The sequence below is a fragment of the Episyrphus balteatus genome, chromosome 1 (genome assembly GCF_945859705.1).
Source record: "Episyrphus balteatus chromosome 1, idEpiBalt1.1, whole genome shotgun sequence".
NCBI lineage: Eukaryota > Metazoa > Arthropoda > Insecta > Diptera > Syrphidae > Episyrphus > Episyrphus balteatus.
The window spans coordinates 83420393-83443757 of NC_079134.1; the positions used below are offsets into that span (position 1 = coordinate 83420393).

The 23365-nt window shown below is 33.3% G+C and overlaps 1 protein-coding gene across 3 annotated transcripts in view; it reads right to left on the reverse strand.

Annotated features, from left to right (window-relative positions):
- The window catches only part of LOC129906876 (uncharacterized), a 564039-nt gene that overhangs the window by 16047 nt on the left and 524627 nt on the right, over positions 1-23365 (reverse strand). The window contains exon 7 of one of the 3 annotated variants that reach the window (XR_008770860.1): positions 12319-12617. The exons of 1 other annotated variant lie outside the window; for it this stretch is intronic. The gene's annotated coding sequence lies outside the window, so the exon portion shown is untranslated. Of the gene's footprint in view, positions 1-12318; positions 12618-22811; positions 23266-23365 lie in introns of those variants that run through there. One more of the 3 variants, XR_008770862.1, reaches the window with a different exon arrangement.

The window sequence follows — 23365 nt, forward strand, 5'->3', positions numbered from 1 at the left end:
CTTATGGTTCAAAAAGATAACCAACTATCTACAACCGATATTTCAACACTGTTGAATAACTTTCATGGAGTTTTGGAGTTCCAGTTTACGAGTCCTGAAGCTGAAAAAGTTCGAGGTAATGCATGTCATGACAACTTTAGATACCGGCAGCCCCATCAGCTTTGTCCAACGGCAATACGTGCCACCTTTTATGATGACTTCTTTGGAATCACCGAATTGTGGTTTTATGGTATTAATAATTCAAGACTGAATATTTTAGGTAAATTTGCATGTTTTGTTAATTTTAATGGTGATTTTGTCAATTTATGTATTTATGTTGTTAATGATGGAACTATTAAAGATCCACTTGTCTTAGGACGAGATTTTTTGCTTAAATCTAACGTTAAACTAGTAGTTTATGAAACAAATAAGAAACAAATTAAAGAACAAACAGATTATTATGATAAAGATTATGAGAATTATGATGAAAACGATTATGGAAATTATGATAAAAACGGTTACGAAAATGATGATAAATATGATCTCGATGATTTAGATTTTGAAGAGAAAATTTTAAAAATTGATGTTTGCGATGTGCATGATGATATTTCTTTAAAAATTAAAGAAAATTTAAATTATTATGATAAAATCAAAATTAAAAGTTTAGTTTCCGAGAGTGTTTTAACAAGTAACGCGAATACGGATGATTACGAAATGAAAATTGTTTTATCTGACCCAAACAGTTATTTTAAATGCGCGCCTCGACGTCTTCCGTATCCTGATTAAATCGAAGCACCAAAACCTAAAGACTTAAAAGAACTTAGAGCGCAGGCAAACGAAAAAACAGTTAAGAGTCAGGAAATCAATAAAATTATTTTTGATAAATGCCACAAAAATCCGATTAAATATGCAATTGGCAATCTTGTTCTAATTATTAAAAATACTGTAAACATTCCCGGATCTAAGTATAAAGGATTTAAGTATAAAGGACCGAAATATAAAGGACGTTATGAGGTCGTCAAAATTTTGCCAAACGACCAATATTAATTAAAGATTTAAAAAAATTTGCAATGTCTCACATACCCTATCATTTGACATAAGCCATCTATTTGCATACATCAATCTTTAATTATTTTTTAATCTTTTTATTGCTAAATTTCTTAGATTTTTTTTTAAAATATAATAACTAAGAAAAATGTCAATCATTATGAGTCAAATTTTCTCAAGTGGGCCACCTAAAACCGACTTCTCGAATTTGATACTTTTTTTGCATATATTGGAAGATTTATATGTCAAAAATAATATTCCAAAGTATTTTTGAAAAATTTCAATTTTGTTAAAAGTTATAAACAAATGAAATTTTGTGCGTCTTTTTGTTAATATGACTGTATCTCAGTAATGAAAACATAGAAATTAATGAAATTTGGTAAACATATTACCAATTGTATACACAACAATTTACCAAAAAATTGCACCAAAAAAAAAAAAAACTCTTAAATAATATTTATTTCTGAATCAAACGAGGTATTTTTTTAGTTTTGATTTGTTTGGTTAAACCAAACCAAATATTTTATACATTATTGAAAAGGCCTCAATGTTTTCTATCTAAAACAGTCAAGAAATCTTAAATTGGTGAAAATTTGACGAAGCTAGATTTTTTGAAAGGATGAAAGTCTAAAAAATCCGTTTTTAGGCCCTTAGTTCTAATTTTTAAGGTGTTACGGAATTTTTAAATACCGTTTTGTAATCGGTGTAACAATCTCTACAAAACGTAATAGGTTTTCGTTCGTGTATATTTTTAATTCCACAAAATTTAATTGTACAATTGTAAAAAAAATGATTTTTTTCAACGTTTAAAAGTCCATAACTTTCTTCTTATGGTTTGCACTAAAATTTTATTTCAGATATTGAAAGCTTATAAAATTTCGAATCGAATATAAGTAAAACGGTTTTTCTACATACTCCAGAAGTTAGCAAAAAATGCAATTGTTTATAACAAAATCTATTATTTATTAATAATTTGTTGTTTTTTTGAAAATTTTTTTTAGTAAATTGTTGTGTATACAATTGGTAATATGTGTACCAAATTTCATTAATTTCTATGTTTTCATTACTGAGATACAGTCATTTTAACAAAAAGACGCACAAAATTTCATTTGTTTATAACTTTTAACAAAATTGAAATTTTTCAAAAATACTTTGGAATATTATTTTTGACATATAAATCTTCCAATAGGTATATGCAAAAAAAAGTATCAAATTCGAGAAGTCGGTTTTAGGTGGCCCACTTGAGAAAATTTGACTCTATCTAAAAAAAGCAAAAATCATCGTAATTAAATAATGTTACTAATAAAAAGAAAATGAACGAAAAAAAAAAATCGATTAATATCGATTAATAATATTTAAAAATTCAAGATTTAAATGAAAAATGTAATTATGTATTAATTTTATTTAATATTATGTATCAAAATTTTGTTTTATAATTGTATGCATGTATGTAAAAACATGATATCGTAAATCGAGGACGATTTAAGGTCAGGATGACCGAGCTGTAAGAGACTTCATCTCTTACATGCAATATAATATAATATTTTATAAACGACATTAATAATAATAACATTTGGCAACGCCAATTTACGATATAATGTTTCATATTACATTTTATTTATCGAGAGCAAGAAAAGCTTTTTATAATTTATGTTTCTTTCGAAATATGTACAAACTGTAAAATATAAAAGAGCTTAATCAAAAACTCTTTCTCATGAAATCGAATGGTTTTTAACCTGTTCTTATGTAAAACATTGTGTGCATTGATCTTACTGTTCGAATAACGTTCATGTGAAAGCTTTTCTCTTATTTTAAGTAAATGAAATTATGTTCTATTTTTTAAGTGACACTCGTAATAAAGAAGTCGAATGGACAAGTTGATGTTTTATTTATTTTATTTGCTTGCTTTATTTTTTGCTTGAGTTTAATTATTTGCATGCTTTAATAAGATTTATTTTGCTCGCTTGGCTTTGCTCTTATTGTTTTTTATTAAATTGTAATTTGCATGAAAGACGCTTACAATTGCCTACTGGGAAACTCCACATTTAAGTAGCTACTGCAAATTATTTTTATTTGATTTTTTTTTGGGGTTTCAGGTCAGACATTGATAAATTTTATTCTAATGCCATGTTTTTTGTACCATTACAGCGCAGCGAGCAGGAATATTTTTAAAAATAAAATAATAAATAAGAGATGGAACAACAACAGCAGGTATCTAATGACAGCTATACGCTGGATGCAGGTATATTTTCGATGAGCAGGACACTGGCAATCGTGCGGTCCCCAACCTTTAAGGATTGTTCGGTGGCAGGTCAGGCTGGAGGCCTTGCAGGACGCTTGGGCACAAATCAAGGTGTCCGAGGCCAGAATTGCGTTGGCCGACGACTTGCTGATAAATGTCGAGATGCAGCGAAGGATTGCCGAAGCAGAGGCGAACTATTTTGACGCCTATGCCGCCTTGAAAGAAAAGGTGGACATGGCAGCAGGTCAAGCAGGTCTAGCAGGTCTAGCAGGTCTAGCAGGTCTAGCAGGCCAAGCAGGTCAAGCAGGTCAAGTCGGTCAAGCAGGTCAAGCAGGATTAGCAGGACTTGCGGGGCCGATCGAAGTCCGGGTGAATCTTCCGTTTTCACCACACGACTTGAAGAACACTTGGGGCTACTTCGACGGTGACATAACTAAATGGCAGGGTTTTCGGGATCGGTTCGTAGTAGCGATCCACGAAAACGACAGGATAGCACCTTCATACAAATTCTCCTATTTGAAGGCATCGCTATCTGGAAGGGCAGCGAGAACTCTCGGCGAGTGGCAGCTCACCGAGAAAAACTATTTTGAAGCATGGGCTCGCATAAACCAAATATACACCAAGAAATATGCGACATGCAGGGAGCTACTGCGAAACTTCTTCAAGCTTCCTGCGATGCAGGGTGCGCCCAGAGCAGATGACCTGCAAATAATGGCCAACACGACGTATGAAATGCTTCGTCAGTTGGCAGCGCAGGGAGTCCCGACTGAACATTGGGACATGATTGTCATCCATGTTCTACATGAGAAGCTGGACAATGAGACGGCGCACACTGGGGATTTTGCGGAAAAAAGTCCAAAATTTAAAGTTCCTCGGAGAATATTTCAATAGTATTTCTAAATTCTAGAATAAAATCTGAATCAAAATCAGAAAGAATCACTAAAATCGGGCTTGTAGTTTACTTTTTAGAGCTTTGTAAAGGGACAAGTTGTTGAAAGTATAAAAAACGAAGTGAAAATACCCTCAAATTAAAGCTGTGTAATTTTTTTTAGCTTGAGCCGACTCATACACTTTTATTTTTCCGTAAAGAAGCCATTGTTTGTCTATTGTAAATCGAAGAAATTATTAATTTTAAAGATGTTGATTATTTTATATAATTATTTAGAGAAAAGAGAAAAAAATGGCTTGATTTTTTCATATTTTTGTATATATTATTTTAGCTACACTTGCCTACAGTTAGAGACTATTAAAAACTTTTTCCTTATGAAATTGCCTTTCGATGAAGGCCAAATTTGGGTGCCACCAGGTGCCACTGCGTTTTTTATTGGCAATTGAAAACTTCATTTGGTCGCAAAAATCATTTTCTTAAAAATTACTTAAAATAACAAAAAAAAATATTAAAAATCAATGGTAACACTTACAGTTATAAATAATACTTTTTTAAAAAGCCAAAATATTAGGCTTAATTTGAGCTTTCAAATTCTTTAAGTTCTTTAAGTGAATTGTTTTTGAAATAATCGATTTCAAAGTCAAAATTTTGAAAAAAAAATTTAAAAAAACATATCCAATACTATTTTTGACAAGGCTGGGGATTTGAATTCAATTTGAATGATGAAGAACACTGCCTTAATTAATTCCTTACCAAACACTTGAAATTCATATGTTTCTATGCCTTCTAGTTTTCGAAAAAATTGCAAAGTAAAAAATCTCCTTTTCATCAGATTTTTGTTTTTTTGGCTGCAAGCTTGAAATTCTTATCCGAAAAGACAAATAGAGAAAATAAATTTAATTCGTAACACATTTTTTTACAAATCTACTACAATAAAATTACATTTGATTTTTTGAACTTGGCACAGAAAAATTAATTTTCGTTATATGTAAATGTTATATGTAAATGAAATGTATGCACATAATATATTGAAAACTATTCAAATTAAAAACAAGTGAAAAGGGATTATGCGTCTTATTATTATACATTTTATTAATAATGGGAATTTTAAGCATTTCATTCGAAGATCTAAGCAGAAATCTAATGGAATGTCTCAAGATTTAAATTGAAATTATTATTGAAAAATACAGATCATCTGACCCCTTCGTTTATTAAGAAGAATCAGAGTCATTTAATTGAGGAAAAAATGGCTCTCTTAAAAGAATAAACTTTTGAAAAATTTGTATAAAAAATGAAAAAAGTGTTTTTTTTTTTTAATAATTTTTAACTATAATTTGGGTTTTTTATTTTGCGTGGACGTGGACCTCGACAACAGTACCTACTATGAGTTATTCTTTTCCATTTAATGTATTTAAAATCGATGAGGTGGTTCCAATAATACAAAAAAATTAAAAAAAAAATGCTATAAGTACAAGTAAATTGAGAATCGGAATTCTTTATTACTCTCACAAATTTTTTTAAAAGGAAATGAATAATAATAATTTCTTACGACGAAAACTGTCATCCCTGAAAATTTCATCCAAATCTATTCAGTGGTTCAGTTTTTATTTAATTTTTTCCGCACTCCCATACAAATTTCCCCAGTGTGCGGCGTGCAGGTGGGAAGAAGTGCGTACTTCTGAAGAGCCCACCGCAAAGGAGTTCTGTGCTTTCCTTGATAAAAGGGCAGAAACTCTTGGTGGAGCAGCGAGCAGGAGGGCTGATAATTCGTTGTCTTCACAACAGACACGATCAGCACTAAGAAGGATTGATAACATCAGAGCAGGTCCGAGCAGGCCAGATACGTCTAGAGCAGGAAGAAGCGATGTGCGAGCAGGAGCAGGGCCGAGCAGCGCAGCGGAGCACGAAATTTAACACCAATCCATAAAGGGCCATTACCTTGTCACTCGTGTAGCTCAAAAGATCATCCGATGTGGCGATGCCCAGAATTTGGGGCGTTGAATTTGCGAGCTAAGCAGGTTCTTGTGAAGGAGAAGGCACTTTGTCCAAACTGCTTGAAGACCGGGCATGTGTCTAGAGATTGTTTTCAGGGAGCATGCATAAGGTGCCCTGGTAAGCAGATGCACAATAGTGTACTTTGCCCGATGAGAGAGATAAGGAAAGGCGATGCGGTCTTTCACATGCAGGAAAATAGCAGGAAGAGAAGGAGTACCGAGAATAAACAAAAGTGGGATTGACTAACCGTCCGTTCAGAGAAACGTCCTCGATTGGAAAAAAGCAGGAAGCAGGAACAGGAAATAGCAGGAAGTGAGCAGGAAAGTACGTCTTGTGGCGACTTTAAAAGAAACAAGAATGTATCAAGTCAAAACAAAACGAATAAAAATAAAATTTATTCGACATCTTTTTATGAGCAGGTAAATTTTACTTTGATGCCTACGGCACAGGTAAGAATTGAGATGGATGGCAGGAAATATGGTCCAATAAGGGCGCTTTTTGATACAGGTGCACAGCCCAATCTGGTTAGCTATCAGCTTGCCCAGAGATTGGCTTTACCAAAAGAGCAAATAGCAAGAAGAATGGTTGGTGTTGAAGGCGAGCCCTTCAATATCAAACACAAAACCACACTCTTAGTGAGTCCATGGTTCAATTCGCAGGTTTCAGTAAAGCAGGACTTTTTGGTGCTACCAAAAGAAAGCAAATGGCAGCCAATTGTGCTTACACACAATTTGCAACCGTCAGAGAAAGACATAGCAGGGCCAATATTGGCAGATCCATATTATTGGAAAGCAGGGCCGGTAGATTTATTACTGGGGTGCAGGTTCGTAGCAGAAACGTTTGTTTCTGTTGCAGGGCGTCAGCCAAGCAGGATATTAGAGATGGAAACTATATTTGGCAGGGTCATACTCGGAGAGTATGAGAGCAAAACACATAGCAGGGTACAAGAGCAGGTGTCGCAGATCGTGTGCATGGACAATAATCAACTTCATGAATCGCTTAAGCGTTTATGGCAGTTGGATGACATTGAGATGTCATCGAGCAGGTCGCAGGAGCAGGTAGAGCAAAATTTCATCAAAACGTTTTCACGTGATGACTCTGGCAGATTTGTCGTGACAATTCCCCTAAAGGAATCAGTGAATGTAATAGGCAGTTCAGAGCTTACAGCAAAGCGAAGATTTTTCGCTTTAGAGAGAAGATTAGCAGGAGATTCTGAATTGAAACACATGTATGTACAATTCATGAGAGAGTATGAGAGAGCGGGACACATGGTACCAGTAACTGGCAGAGCGCAGGGTAGCACAGTATACCACATACCACATCATTGCGTCACTAAGAAATTTAGAGTTGTATTTGATGCAAGCTGCAGGACAAATAGAGGCATTTCATTGAACGAAGTGCAGATGTTGGGCGACAAATTACAGAAGGATCTGCACGAAATTTTAATGCGATTCCGTAGGCATCGAATTGCTATCAGTGCGGACATTAAAATGATGTTCAGAATGGTGAATGTTGTGCAGGAGCAATGGGATTTGCAGCGTATATTTTGGCGAGAGAATCAGCAGGACGATTTGAGAGGATACTGGTTGACAGTCGTCACCTATGGTATGACCTCATCAGCTTACAATGCTGTGCAAGCATTAATACAATGTGCAAGGGAAGCGGAGCAGGAATTTCCAAATGCGGCTAAAGCAATTATGGAAGATTTTTATATGGATGACTGCACCACTGGTGCTGATTCCGAAGAGCAGGCGATCGAATTATCAAAAGATATCGATCATGTTTTGAGAGGAGCAGGGTTTGAGCTTAGAAAATGGAAATCAAATTCCAGGGCTCTTGTGAAGGATATGAATTATGAAGAGCAGGAGTCAATTTTATTTGAAGATGATGAAGATGAAGATTTGATGAATGTGAGAATTCAGAGATGGATATGTACCTCGAAAGAGATACAGCAGGAATTACATGGGTTTTCGGATGCGTCCGAAAGAGCATATGGTGCAGCGATTTACGTGAGAACGATAAGTGCGAATGGCAGGATTTCAGCAAGTCTCCTCACAGCGAAGACACGGGTTGCACCGCTCAAAACAGTGACAATACCTCGCTTGGAGCTTGCAGCAGCGGGACGACTAGTTGCTAGCGTCATCAAGACAATGGAATGGGCAGGTAACGAGTATGAGCTCTGGTCAGACTCACTCGTAGCGTTGCATTGGATAAACAAACTTCCATACAATTTGAAAATATTTGTAGCAAATAGAGTCGCGTCTATACAGAGGAACACCGAGGTCAAAAGGTGGAGACATGTCAGGACGCAGGATAACCCGGCTGATCTCCTAAGCAGAGGAATCAAGCCATCAGCATTGGTAAATAACAAGTTATGGTTGCATGGGCCGGAATGGTTGGCAAAACCTAGGTCTAGCTGGTCATCTGAAAAGTTTGTGCCAAATGTTTCAGATGGAAGGAGGGATGAGATGAAGGTTTTGATAGTTACTAGAGTTACAGAACCCTCTACATCTCTCACATCTACGTGAAGCACTGGAGCAGGAGTATTCCATTAGTCGAATACACACCAACACTAGAGAAGGCTATAAATATAATCAGCTATGTTCTTCGCTTTGTCAACAAAACTAAAGCGAAGGTAAAGAAACGAAAAGAGATGGAGAAGCGATATGGCAAGAGAAGGAGACGTTATGAGCAGCGAGCGAGACGTTTTATGCGTCGAACGAGGAGGACAAAAAGAGCAGGTAACATAGCAGGAGTATTTGATCAACCGTCTTCTGAAGAGAAGATGGAATCGCTTGGTCATTTACTAAAAAAAGAGCAGGAAAAGTATTTTTCGAAAGAAATTGCTTGTATAGAGAAGGACTGGTGTTTACCAGAAAAGAGCAGGATAGAATCTCTGAAACCAATTCTAGATGGCAAAATGATTCTAAGAGTTGGTGGAAGATTGGAGCGAGCAGAGATGGAATACGAGAGAAGGCATCCAGCTATCGTACAAAATGGGTCTCGATTAGCTTGGTTAATCATGCTCATTCAGCAACTAAGCATGGAGCGGTGCAGGTTATGATGCAGCATATTCGTCAGAAATTTTGGATTCCAAGGATCCGAAGCGAGCTAAGAAGCTATCTGCATAAGTGTTTGGTTTGTGTGCGACACAATCATCGCTTTGAGATGCAATTGATGGCTGACTTACCATCAGAGAGAGTTACAGCAGGAAAGGCCTTTCTGCACACAGGTGTGGATTATGCAGGGCCGTTTGAGATCAAAATGATCGACAGAGCAGGAGAGCAAATCATAAGGCAGAAATGTTGGGTCGCCATTTTTGTCTGTTTGAAAACAAGAGCAGTGCATATTGATGTGGTATCACATCTCACTTCAGTAGCGTTCATTGCTTGTTTCAAAAGATTCATAGCGAGAAGGGGCAGGTGTGCAAGGTTATACAGCGACAATGGTACAACATTTGTTGGTGCAGCGAAAGAATTAGAGAAGGCAAAAGAGCGTTGGCTAGTGAAGGATACTTTTGAGCACTTGAGCTTGAAAGGGCGGAATGGAGATTTATGACTCCAGCAGCACCACACCAAGGTGGTATATACGAAGCAGCTGTGAAGTCAATGAAATATCATTTGACGAGAACAGTTGGAGCGAAGGTTTTAGCATATGAGCAATTTTTGACATTACTTACTGTGATCGAAGCCATCTTGAATTCAAGACCGCTACATCCATTGAGCGACGATCCAAATGATCTGCAGGCGTTAACGCCGGGACATTTTTTGGTTGGTGAACCATTAGTGTTACCATTACCATTTGTGACTAATGAATTGCCAAATACAAAAGGCATAAAACTATAGAAGGAGCGTAAGACTATGCTTGCGCACTTCTGGAGCAGGTGGCAGGAAGAGTACTTATCTACTCTATATGACAGAAAGAAATGGCGCAGGGAGAAATATGACTTGAGAGAAAGACAATTGTGCATAATAAAGAGCGAGAATTTCCCACCATCAGCATGGGCGATGGGGCGAATACTGAAACTGATACATAGCAGGGATGGACTAGTGAGAAGCGTGGTGCTCCATACAGCAACCAATCAACTGACAAGGCCGGTGCAGAAAATCTGTATCCTGCCAATTGAAGAGCGGGAATAATCAAGGCAGGAATACTTTAAGCAGGAATATATAAAATAAAAAGCGAAAGGGTGGAAAACCGTAGGTTTTCGCCGGGACTGTATCGAACTGCATGAGCTTGGTAACTCTGCAGTCGATGTTATACTTTATAATTTATATTTTTTATCTTATTTTGTATCGAACTGCACGAGCCTGGTAACTCTGCAGTCGATGCTATAATTTATAATCTATATTTTTATTCTTTTTATGTAACTTGACGAAAGAGTAGCTTTCGTTTCGTTTTTATATTTGACGAAAGTTCAGTTCTAATTTGAAACTCGTGAAGCAAGTTTATATAGCAGGATTTATTGTGCAGCGTTTTTGATTTAAAATAAAGAGTGGTTTTTATAACATTTTCCACTATAATTCTTTTACGTGTTTTATTTACTGGTGAAATATTTGTACTTCCATCTTCCTCCGCTGTGCTACGATACACTATATATTATTGATATATGTGCCCTTAATTATGAAAGTGGACTAAGTCACTCTCAAAAATGGTCTCAAATCTAGCCTTAAAATAATTATTATTTAAGGGGTAAAGTTTATTTGAAAGCGAAATTGCAGTAAATAAACTTCTTTATTGCTCCTCTAGTGATTTTATAAAAGAAACATAATTAAATCGTTATAAGAAAATTATTATGTAAGTTTTTCTTTAAACAATGCAAAAAGTGACTTAGTCCACTTTCATAATCATGGGCACATACTATTATTGAACTGCCGGATATGTAGAACAATCTTGCATTTCAATAGTTCGCCCAAGATTGCACCTCCGAAAATAAAGAAGAAAAAGCTCCTCAAACACGACCCTTACTTATAGATTTTTATAAATATTATGTTATTGAGTAAATTTCTTCAGGAAAAAAAATATGTACCGAAATAGGGTTCCGAATTTCAAAAGAATCGGTGCAGTAGTTTTGAAGTTATGAGTGGCACCGACTTTGAAAACATTAGTTGTGGGGAGAACGATTTAAAGTTTTGAACTATGGACTAAAACGTTCGTAAGCGAAGTATTAAAATTCTCATAACTTGGTCAATTTGGCTCTAATAAACCTACAATTTAAACACAATATTCTTGAGATATGAAGAAAATTTTAATTCAAATAAAAAAAAAAATAAAACTGGGTTTTCCGGGAAAAAAGCATGTTTGAGTTTTTTTTTTTTATTCTTAGGAACTTTAATATTTATTAGAATGAAGTCTTTAGTGTTTACTAAAAACTACAGGTTATTAAATAATGGTATAAATATGTCTATAATATTGCAAAATTTTATACAAAATCAATTAAAAAACGAAAACATTTTTTTTTTCTAAATTTCATCTCTAAAACTTAATTTTTAAAAAACTATTCAGGGCCAATTTTTCAATAGTCCGATAAACCTCAGTTAGAGCTTTTTCCTAGGAATAAAAGTTTTTTTTTATGATGACATTTTATTCTTCTTATAATCTAACTGACGATTGAAAAATCAGGGCTAAATGAAACAATTTTAGTCAAAAATTAAATTAAAGAATAAATTACTAACTTTAAGAAAAGTTATAGCACAGGATTGTACATACATTTTTTAATTTTTAATATTTTTTTTTTCTCCCGGCTAATCGGGAGGTAAGTAGGTAAGCACTTAAGTGGCTTTAACTGTACCAAGAAAATGAAAATTTTTAATTCCGAATAACTTTTTTGTCATTTGGTACCCATTTGATGTGGAAATGTGCCCAAATATTTTTGGCCATTTTTTAGAACAAAATACCGCCCTGTGCCCTGTGCTCTGTGCGTCGTCGTTAAAATTCGTTGCTTGTCAGTAAGTTTTATGATACTTCACTTTATTTCTAACTGTTATTGCTGTTTTTTTGCCAATCAGTACCTTGTGCCCCCCCCCCCCCAAAAAAATTCCTGGATCCGCCCTTGGAGATATCCATCCTAAGGGATCGAAGAGACGTGCAATGTCAGCTAGGACCGATCCTTTTGTAAATTCAGTAGCCTGCAACAAATTTATTTTAAAGCGAACATAATCTTTACCTGGATATCAAGGGTTTTGATGGAGTCTGCAGATTCAAAGCTTAGTGGAAAATTTATTTCTCTGTTAGATTCTGGGATGCCTTCAATTAGCCGTTGTGAATTGCTTGCCCACTTTCTAATTTCAAAACCAGCTGAGTTTAAAATTGAATGTATGTCCTTTTGTTAAGTTATAGCTTCTTCTTTATTGTTTGCAGTGCCGGATCAGCCTCAAGCAAACAAGGCAGCTGCCTAGGGGCCCCACTTCAGCTAGGGGCCCCTCGCCCTGACTACGAAACAACAAAAATTTCTTGGAGTTGGACCTTCAATAAAAAATAGCATTACATTTTTAGTTTTTCGGTATTTTTGATTAGGGAAAAATGGGAAATCAACCCAGAAAATGGGAAAACAGTCAGCTCAAAATATTTCACGTTTAAATAACAAAAGTTCTTTTTACAACATTTAAAATCAAAATTCATCATATTTATATAACAAATTAAAAAAAAAACTACTTCTTCCCATGTGCTTCAACCTTAATATTTAAACTGTAAATCTCTTCTTAAAAAAAACATTATTATTACCTACTGAAAGAATTAGAGAAGGCAAAAGAGCGTTGGCTAGTGAAGGATACTTTTGAGCACTTGAGCTTGAAAGGGACGGAATGGAGATTTATGACTCCAGCAGCACCACACCAAGGTGGTATATACGAAGCAGCTGTGAAGTCAATGAAATATCATTTGACGAGAACAGTTGGAGCGAAGGTTTTAGCATATGAGCAATTTTTGACATTACTTACTGGGATCGAAGCCATCTTGAATTCAAGACCGCTACATCCATTGAGCGACGATCCAAATGATCTGCAGGCGTTAACGCCGGGACATTTTTTGGTTGGTGAACCATTAGTGTTACCATTACCATTTGTGACTAATGAATTGCCAAATACAAAAGGCATAAGACTATGGAAGGAGCGTAAGACTATGCTTGCGCACTTCTGGAGCAGGTGGCAGGAAGAGTACTTATCTACTCTATATGACAGAAAGAAATGGCGCAGGGAGAAATATGGCTTGAGAGAAGGACAATTGTGCATAATAAAGAGCGAGAATTTCCCACCATCAGCGTGGGCGATGGGGCGAATACTGAAACTGATACATAGCAGGGATGGACTAGTGAGAAGCGTGGTGCTCCATACAGCAACCAATCCTGCCAATTGAAGAGCGGGAATAATCAAGGCAGGAATACTTTAAGCAGGAATATATAAAATAAAAAGCGAAAGGGTGGAAAACCGTAGGTTTTCGCCGGGACTGTATCGAACTGCATGAGCTTGGTAACTCTGCAGTCGATGTTATACTTTATAATTTATATTTTTTATCTTATTTTGTATCGAACTGCACGAGCCTGGTAACTCTGCAGTCGATGCTATAATTTATAATCTATATTTTTATTCTTTTTATGTAACTTGACGAAAGAGTAGCTTTCGTTTCGTTTTTATATTTGACGAAAGTTCAGTTCTAATTTGAAACTCGTGAAGCAAGTTTATATAGCAGGATTTATTGTGCAGCGTTTTTGATTTAAAATAAAGAGTGGTTTTTATAACATTTTCCACTATAATTCTTTTACGTGTTTTATTTACTGGTGAAATATTTGTACTTCCATCTTCCTCCGCTGTGCTACGATACACTATATATTATTGATATATGTGCCCTTAATTATGAAAGTGGACTAAGCCACTCTCAAAAATGGTCTCAAATCTAGCCTTAAAATAATTATTATTTAAGGGGTAAAGTTTATTTGAAAGCGAAATTGCAGTAAATAAACTTCTTTATTGCTCCTCTAGTGATTTTATAAAAGAAACATAGTTAAATCGTTATAAGAAAATTATTATGTAAGTTTTTCTTTAAACAATGCAAAAAGTGACTTAGTCCACTTTCATAATCATGGGCACATACTATTATTGAACTGCCGGATATGTAGAACAATCTTGCATTTCAATAGTTCGCCCAAGATTGCACCTCCGAAAATAAAGAAGAAAAAGCTCCTCAAACACGACCCTTACTTATAGATTTTTATAAATATTATGTTATTGAGTAAATTTCTTCAGGAAAAAAAAATATGTACCGAAATAGGGTTCCGAATTTCAAAAGAATCGGTGCAGTAGTTTTGAAGTTATGAGTGGCACCGACTTTGAAAACATTAGTTGTGGGGAGAACGATTTAAAGTTTTGAACTATGGACTAAAACGTTCGTAAGCGAAGTATTAAAATTCTCATAACTTGGTCAATTTGGCTCTAATAAACCTACAATTTAAACACAATATTCTTGAGATATGAAGAAAATTTTAATTCAAATAAAAAAAAAAATAAAACTGGGTTTTCCGGGAAAAAAGCATGTTTGAGTTTTTTTTTTTTTATTCTTAGGAACTTTAATATTTATTAGAATGAAGTCTTTAGTGTTTACTAAAAACTACAGGTTATTAAATAATGGTATAAATATGTCTATAATATTGCAAAATTTTATACAAAATCAATTAAAAAACGAAAACATTTTTTTTTTCTAAATTTCATCTCTAAAACTTAATTTTTAAAAAACTATTCAGGGCCAATTTTTCAATAGTCCGATAAACCTCAGTTAGAGCTTTTTCCTAGGAATAAAAGTTTTTTTTTATGATGACATTTTATTCTTCTTATAATCTAACTGACGGTTGAAAAATCAGGGCTAAATGAAACAATTTTAGTCAAAAATTAAATTAAAGAATAAATTACTAACTTTAAGAAAAGTTATAGCACAGGATTGTACATACATTTTTTAATTTTTAAAATTTTTTTTTTCTCCCGGCTAATCGGGAGGTAAGTAGGTAAGCACTTAAGTGGCTTTAACTGTACCAAGAAAATGAAAATTTTTAATGCCCAAATATTTTTGGCCATTTTTTAGAACAAAATACCGCGCTGTGCCCTGTGCGTCGTCGTTAAAATTCGCTGCTTGTCAGTAAGTTTTATGATACTTCACTTTATTTCTAACTGTTATTGCTGATTTTTTTGCCAATCAGTACCTTGTGCCCCCTTGTGAAAAATCTGAGATTGTGCATGCAGAGAAGTTACTCAAAATAATATTAGATAAAATTGTCCAATAAACGTTCCCAACTTGTATTGTTGCTTAAGAATCTACAGAAGTTTGATGTTTTCTAACGTCTGCTTCTACACGAAGATTTTGGAAAAGAAATTGGTATCGTTTCTATTGAATAGCTCTATTTTAACAAAAAATGACAAAGGTAAGATTTATTAACAGTAAAATTATCTAAAAAATAATATAAAAACCAATTCCGTGAGTTAATTAAATAAAATCTTATAGTTGGTGCTGGTTTGTCTCGCAAGGTAGGAGCAAAATGGAATGTTTTCATATATCTGACGAGGTTTGTTGGGGTAGTATGAAAATTATAAAATTTTATTTAATCAACTCACGTAATTGGTTTGTATATCATTTTTTAGGATAATTTTATATTTAATAAATCTTACATTTGTCATTTTTTGTTTATTTGAACAACAATGGAGCTATTCAATAAAAACGATACCAATCTCTTTTCCAAAATGGCGGCTGCTCCCGACCTCCTGTCAGCCAAACAAATTAATTTTCATGATAAGGACAACCAGCGAAACACATTCCATGAAAAAATTTTGAAAAATGTGATTCATGCCCATATTTTGAGTAATTTTCCTTAGCTATAATAATAAAATCAAAATTGAAACTTTTTCGTATGATTTCTCTTTCCAGTTTTATAATGAAACCGTAATGCCGACTTATAGCGAGTCGATTTTCGCCGTGCGGCTTTTCGGCGTCAGTCGAGTCGTGTGAACGCAAGCCGTACGCGACTAAAGTGACAATCCCCATACTAGAGTCCTAGTTGACTTTAGCCGTGAGACATATCATGTGGCTAAAATCGACTCATGAAAAGTCGGCATAGGTATACCTACTTAAACCTTTTGAATCTAATGTCGTTTTCTTTCACTCTATTAAGGAGTACTCTAAATTTTTACTCCTTTTTCTGGAGTGAAAGAACATAATGAGAGTAATTTTTTTTATGTAGTTGTGTGTGTGACAAGGCAAAAATGGATAATGTCCTTGAAAAAAATAGTGATAACAGGCCTAGGAAAAACATTTTATGAATTGAAAAGAAAAATTAATAGGTATTAATAACATATGAAGCATAATACACGAAGACAGAAGGCGCAGAAATCATCTTCCAATTTCCTTTTGATTTTCGTTTCGGTGCGTCACGCGCTTCTTCACGTATTATTTGTTTGAAGACGCAAATTTGACAGTTATTTTCTTTGGTTTTATTTTGTTCTTGTTTTCCTGTAAAAGCAGACTACACCAAAAAATACAAAAAAAAAAAAACAACTCCCGTGCGGGGTCTAGGTATGTGCAACGAAAACTTTTGAATAAATTCAAAGCGTTACTATACACGCAAATAACACAGAACCGACGAAACAGATTCCGCAACCGACGAAATAAAATAAAGCAGAACAGCAAAAAAAGAACAAGATCAAGAGAAACGTCAAAAAGAGTCACAAATTTTATTACCGGAGACTCACGGTAAAAAATCTTCCTTCCCTTTTTTTCGAACTTTATTTCTCTTTTATATATGCGTCTCGCGCTTTGCGTCTTCGTGTAGAAGCGGACTTAATTTTACTTTTGGTATATTTTTCATTATACTTCTGATCGGTTTTTTCAGCCTAATTGACAGACACCCTTAGTTTGATAATTGTAAAATAAAAATATCCCATCATCGCAGAAAAAAAAATGGGATTTTTTTTTTATCTGGCACAGGATTTTTTTTTATTGATGAAGAGCACTGGCTGAAATTTTTTTTTATTCGGTTTTCAATTTCATTTTGGAAAAAGTGAAGAATTAATGAAAAAAATGGAAGAAATATATCTGGCGGAATATAATACAATAAAAAATATAATCATAGTGGTTGTTTTTGTTAATAACAAAAGAGTTTGAAAGAAACACTTTTCGCATTTTTCACTTTTCAAATAAAATTTTAAAATGTCAAACTTCAAATTCATAAGTGTGTGTGCAGATCGGTGTAAATCTGACTAAAAATGTGGAGTAAATCCGGGGTACTCCGTAGTACTAAAATTACTCCGGAGTAATTTTTTTTTACACTTTTGTGGCGTCAAAGAACACAAAACCTTCAAAAGTGCAAAAATAAGTACTAAAAGGGTACTCTCATTGGAGTGAAAGAAAACGACATAAGATATTTTCTAACAACTTATCGTTAATAAAAATTATCTGTGAACCATCAAGTTGCTACAATTTTTTTTGTTGAGATATCACTGCAATATTTATTATAGTTATTTCAAAACTTTTAGTTTACATTTATAAAATGACATGATAGGACACCAGATTATATCCGATTAGTCTCTAATAAGTTAACTGCACAAATTTCTAACCTATCTTAAAAATAACTTATGATATAGAAAAAGCATCGGAAAAGGGCCCAAGAATTATTTTGCCTAGGGGCCCATGACATGGTTCATCCGGCACTGACTGTTTGCGCCATAAATAAGGTCATCGACAAAGAAACCTTTCATGATGGCTAACTATGCTCAACATCTTCAGCTAACTTTTGTAAGGTGCGAAATGCTAGATAGGGAGCTGAAGCGGTTCCAAAAGTAACTGTGTTGAGTGAATAACTTTTTATTGGTTCATTGGTAGATGATCTCCATAAAATCATTTGATATGGTCTGTCTTCTGGTTTCATCCAAATTTGCCTGTACAATATCTTGTAATATCGGCAACGAGAGCAATTTTGAATTGCCTCCATTTAACGACCAAGTCAATGATGTCTAGTTGTAGACGAGGTCCCACCATTAAACAGTCGTTTAGTGATAGTCCGTTTGCTGATTTGCAGGATCCATCAAATACTGCACGAAGTTTTGTGGTGGTACTAGATTCCTTAAGCACAGCATGATGAGGAAGATAAATAGAATATGCTGGAAAATGTTCATCCTTCAATTTTACTTCTTTCATTATGACCTAAAGTTATATACTCATTTATACACTCTAAAACAATCCTTTGTAATTTTCATCTTGTCTCATTCGTTTTTCAATTTGTAAGAATCTTTCCATTGCTGCTCTTTTAGAATTTCTTAATAAGGGCTTTTTATTGTTTTTAAACGGAAGATGAACCTCATATCTCCCATTGGATTGTCTTTTGCATGTGTCTTTAAAGTGTTGTTCACACATTTCCTCTTCTTTAGTGAGTTTACTTTTTTCAACGTTTTCTTCTATCTCCCAAAGTTTGGTTAATTCAAATTCTATTTGAGTATGATGACTTTGAATAATGGCTGGAGTATTCTTTAAATGAATATTCCCAGTCAGAATCCAACCTAATTCAGTCAATTGGGCTACAGGGGTTCCTGTGTTTTCTTTATTACGCCTGGTAAGATAATTTGGGAATATACATCGGCACCTATCAAAAGATCAATTTTCCCAGGAATATTGTAAGTTGGATCTGCTAACAAAAGATTATTAATACTATTAATTTTCTGCATTGGTAATATGGAGGTTAAAATGTTGAATACTACTGCCTTTACATTGACTGAAAAATTTGGTGTGATGAACGAAAAGAGAGTTAAATTCACTTCATATCTGGATGTCCCAGTCTTGGTGTTGCCTAGGCCCTTAACAATTGAATAGCTTTTGTGTTTTTTAATTTTTAAAAGCTGAGTAGCGGATTCAGTAATGAAAGTTGCTTGGGAACCTGGGTCGATAAGAGCCCTAAGAATATGTTGAGTTCCATTTGAGCTGAATACCTTAACATGTGCTGTAGCTAGTAATGCTTCAGATTGCATTTGGTTGAAATGAGTGTTATAGTTTATTGTATTGCGAATGCGGCAAAGAAATTTTTTGTTTGATTTATCTTGTTGCGAATGGTGCGATAGTTGAATGTTTTTCCGGAAGGAACTTGCCGGCCCGAAGATTTTTGGATTTTCATTCATACCCAAAACATTTTCGAGGGAGTTAAAACGACCTTCTATAAACTATAGGAAGGTTTTCCAGTCGGGAAGAGATTTTGAGGCACCTAAATTAGTTTCCCAATCTTTTCGAGTTTCATATGGTATTTTTGAAATATAATAAATACAAGGATGCTGTCCCACATATCTACAGGGATTCCTAAATTGGAGAGTGCATATACACATTCTACACTTGTATCGTGAATAGTTTTCAAATCAGTTGCCGATTCAACATTTATCTTTTTTTGTTCTAAAAGAGTCTTTAAGTGAGCATTTACAAGTTTCCGTTTATTTTGAAATCTTTCTGTAATAATCTGCCAAGCAGGTTCATTACTTTTTGTTTCAATAGGTAGATGCTGTATAAGGCGTGCAGCATCATCTTTTAATGATGTTTTTAGATATTGCAGCTTCTTCATTTTTGTTGGCAAGACTATCAAAAAGATTGTAATATTCAATCCAATCTTCGAATTTACCCGAGAAAGGTTTGATTTGAATTCGTGAAAGACGTACATCAGAATTACCAGATTTTGATATATTTAAATTGTTAGTGGCTTAAGGTCATATGTAATTTTCGTAGGCACTAGTAATTTCGGTAATTTTCAGTTTTTGTATCTTTGACACAGTTTATTAAAAAGTTTGTTAAAATTTATTTATTTATTTGGTTTGTTCTTCTTTAAAATATAATGATTACTAGATATATTTGAATATAAAATACATATATCAAAGTGTAAGTGCATGAAATTAATATTTTAAAAAGTTGATTGGATTATTTTTTTATAAAGTAATATACACATATATATTTATTTATATATAAGTAATTATTTTGTTTTATATTGGTATTCAATATTTACTTAATACATATTTAAATTTAAGTACAAATATCTTTATTTCAATTGTTTTTTTTATAGTTAAAAAAGAAGAAACTAGCTTTAATATCATGCCTGACCAACGATCGTGGTTCATACCTGAAATTCGACTGCTCATAACACAAAGATTGAAGAATTGGAAACGTTATATACTTGTGGAATTCCAGCATAACTACCGTGTACTCCGTAATCTATCGGTAAGCAAAATACGTTCCGCTAAAAAAGCATTTTATAGCAGAAATTTGAATTTATCAATGAATGGTCAACAATCTGCGTAAATTGGGTGTACTGTCGTGCTAAGCAAAAAGGGCGCATATCCATTTTTGTAGTTTTGAGATAAATGAATTTTAGTGTTTCTGGATTCCGCACCCTTAAATTAATTATTTTTCAAAATTAAAAAAAATGATATATTCTTTTAAAAAAGTGTATTATTTTATGGCATTCATGATTTTATTATATGTTTTGTATTTTAAGAGAAAATGGACATACGCCCTTTTTGCTTAGTAAAACACATAAGATATGCAATGCCGTGCTAAGCAAAAAGGGCGCATATCCACTTTTGTAGTTTTTATTAAATTGAATTTTATTGTTTCTGGTTTTTGCACCTTTAAATCAAATATTTTTAAAAATTTTAAAAGAATATGGAGAAACCTACGCCCTTTTTTAATAAGTAAAACACATAAAGAGTACAAATGTGCTCTTTTGGATAAATGAAAAGATTCGGTAAAATTGCCATAATTTTGTATTTAACTTAATCCAATAAAATAAAAGATGTTTCATAACATTTCATAAGCACAAATAGACATTAATTCATAATTTAAAAAAAAATATAAAAAAAACAAACAAATAAAAAAACATCAAAAATAATAATTCAACATGAAACATACCAAGTAATTTACTGAAAATGGTTTAGCATTTTACTAAATTGTTTAATTTTTTCGCTAATGTATCTCAGTCATTTTCCAGATATTAGTTTAGTTTTCTGATAAAATCTGGCTTATTTTTTGGATAAGATCTGTTTTTCTGGTTAACGAGATACCTTGGGGAATTTATTTCGCGACAGGCATTTTGATCTCATATTTATAATCGCACAACTTGACATTTCTAAAAAATATTTTTATGACACAGAATTTACACAATTGTCAAGTGATCATTTATAAAATTTAAATAGGTACCTGATGGTGAAAAGATTCGGCTGACATAATTATCATTATATTTTATTGTTTATTGTTTATTTTACATACATACATATATTAAATCCAAAAAAAGTATTCAAAGTTACTTCTACATTATAAAAAATATATATATATATATATTATAAAAAACAACGAACCATTTATCGTTGTTTTTTATAATATTTTGTGTGTAGAAATTTTAAAAATTTTTCTAAAACGAATTTATCTACATATTTAAACAAAATTTTACCCCTTTTGAAAAATTTGATTTCCAAAAAAAAAAAAAAATTGAAATTAAAAAAAAAAAAACGAAATTAATAATTTTGAAAATTTTTCTTAATTTTTAAATTAAAGTTACTGATTTTAAGTAAAAAGGCGCACGAACCAACAAAGTTGTGAGATACTAAGTAAAAATGGCAACATACGCAAAGAATTATGGCTTATATGCCTTTTTTGCTTAGTAAATGGTTCATACGCCCTTTTTGCTTAGTATCATGATAGAAAATGGATATGCGCTCTTTTTCATTTGCGGCTTTGGGTTATTTTAAGTTGGAAATGCGATTTTTTTTATCTCACCCAAAAATAAGGTGCTGCTTAACGTTTTCAAATATGCCACAAACTCATTTTTTGATTTTTGGCTCATACGCCCTTTTTGCTTAGCACGGCAGTGTAGCAAAGAACAAGAGCTTAGCTCCTTCTGATGATATAGATGGTAACATCTTGAATCAAAGGTTTGTTTCTCTACCTTTCCCTTCACTTCTTGCTTCTTCTCCTCTAAAAGATGAAAATTCGGATTTCAGTCAAAATAACTCATTCCAGTTTTCAAGAATTGAGAGTACAGAAATTGTTGAATGTCTCTTGACATTTAAATCAAATGCTACCGTTATAGATGAAATGTCTCCCAAATTTTTAAAAGCTATTCTGCCTATATTATTACCTTACATAACTCTATTTTGACTACAGGAGTTTTTCCTGAACAGTGGAAAGTAGGTAAGATTATACCAGTAGTAAAAAATCCACAAGAACTTAGGCCAATTTCAATACTGCCCTTTTTATCAAAAGTCTTCGAAAAAGTTATTCAAAACCAGATTAATTGCTATTTACGGAACAATAATATGTTATCAACAAAACAATCCGGCTTCAGACAAAAACACAGCTGTTCCACAGCACTTATAATGTTATCGAGGATATTAGAGGAGATCTAGATGGAGGCAATATTACAATTTTGATTTTATTGGACTTTTCCAAAGCGTTTGATACGGTTGATCATTTGAATCTGTACGAAAGTACGTAAAAGTACACAAAAGTATTAAAATATAGTACTAAAATTATGTATTAGGCAATTCTATGCAATACGTTCCACATTATTGAGCTTAATAAAATTCAATAAAATTGATGCAGCGGATATACAAATCGACTATACAATTGGTCTTATGACTTAAATAAAATAATACAAAAATATTTCTCATACAAAAAGGTTGTGTTTTATTACAGAAGTTGGAAATTGAAATTTAATTTTTTTTTACTATTTTTTAAATAAAAAACTAGGCGTATTCATTGGTCCTTCGAGCCTTTTTATAAACAATTAAAAAACATTTTATAAACATTTAAAAACAATTAAGTGTGTGCTGTGTGTGCAAATAATTAAGAAAAAAGAACAAATTGAAAATTCGCGAATTAATTTAAATTGGATTGACAATAATCATTTAAATAAGTGAATAATCAAACGTTTCTTAAAATCTACTTAATTTAAACTTAACAAAATATCTTAAAGATACAAATTAAAAAAATCCGAGCGCGTCGTCATAATCAAAACCGTCAGCGCAGCCTAACAACATTATTTCTTCAAAAAGACGGCAGCAGCAGCAGACAAATTAGTAAGTCCTGCACATATTACTTTTATTTGTTATATCTTCTGTTTTTTTCTGAAAATTAAATATACAAATTTTAATAAATAAATAAATATTATAATAAAATATTGGGAACTCCAAAATTGGATTTTAGGCAAGATAATT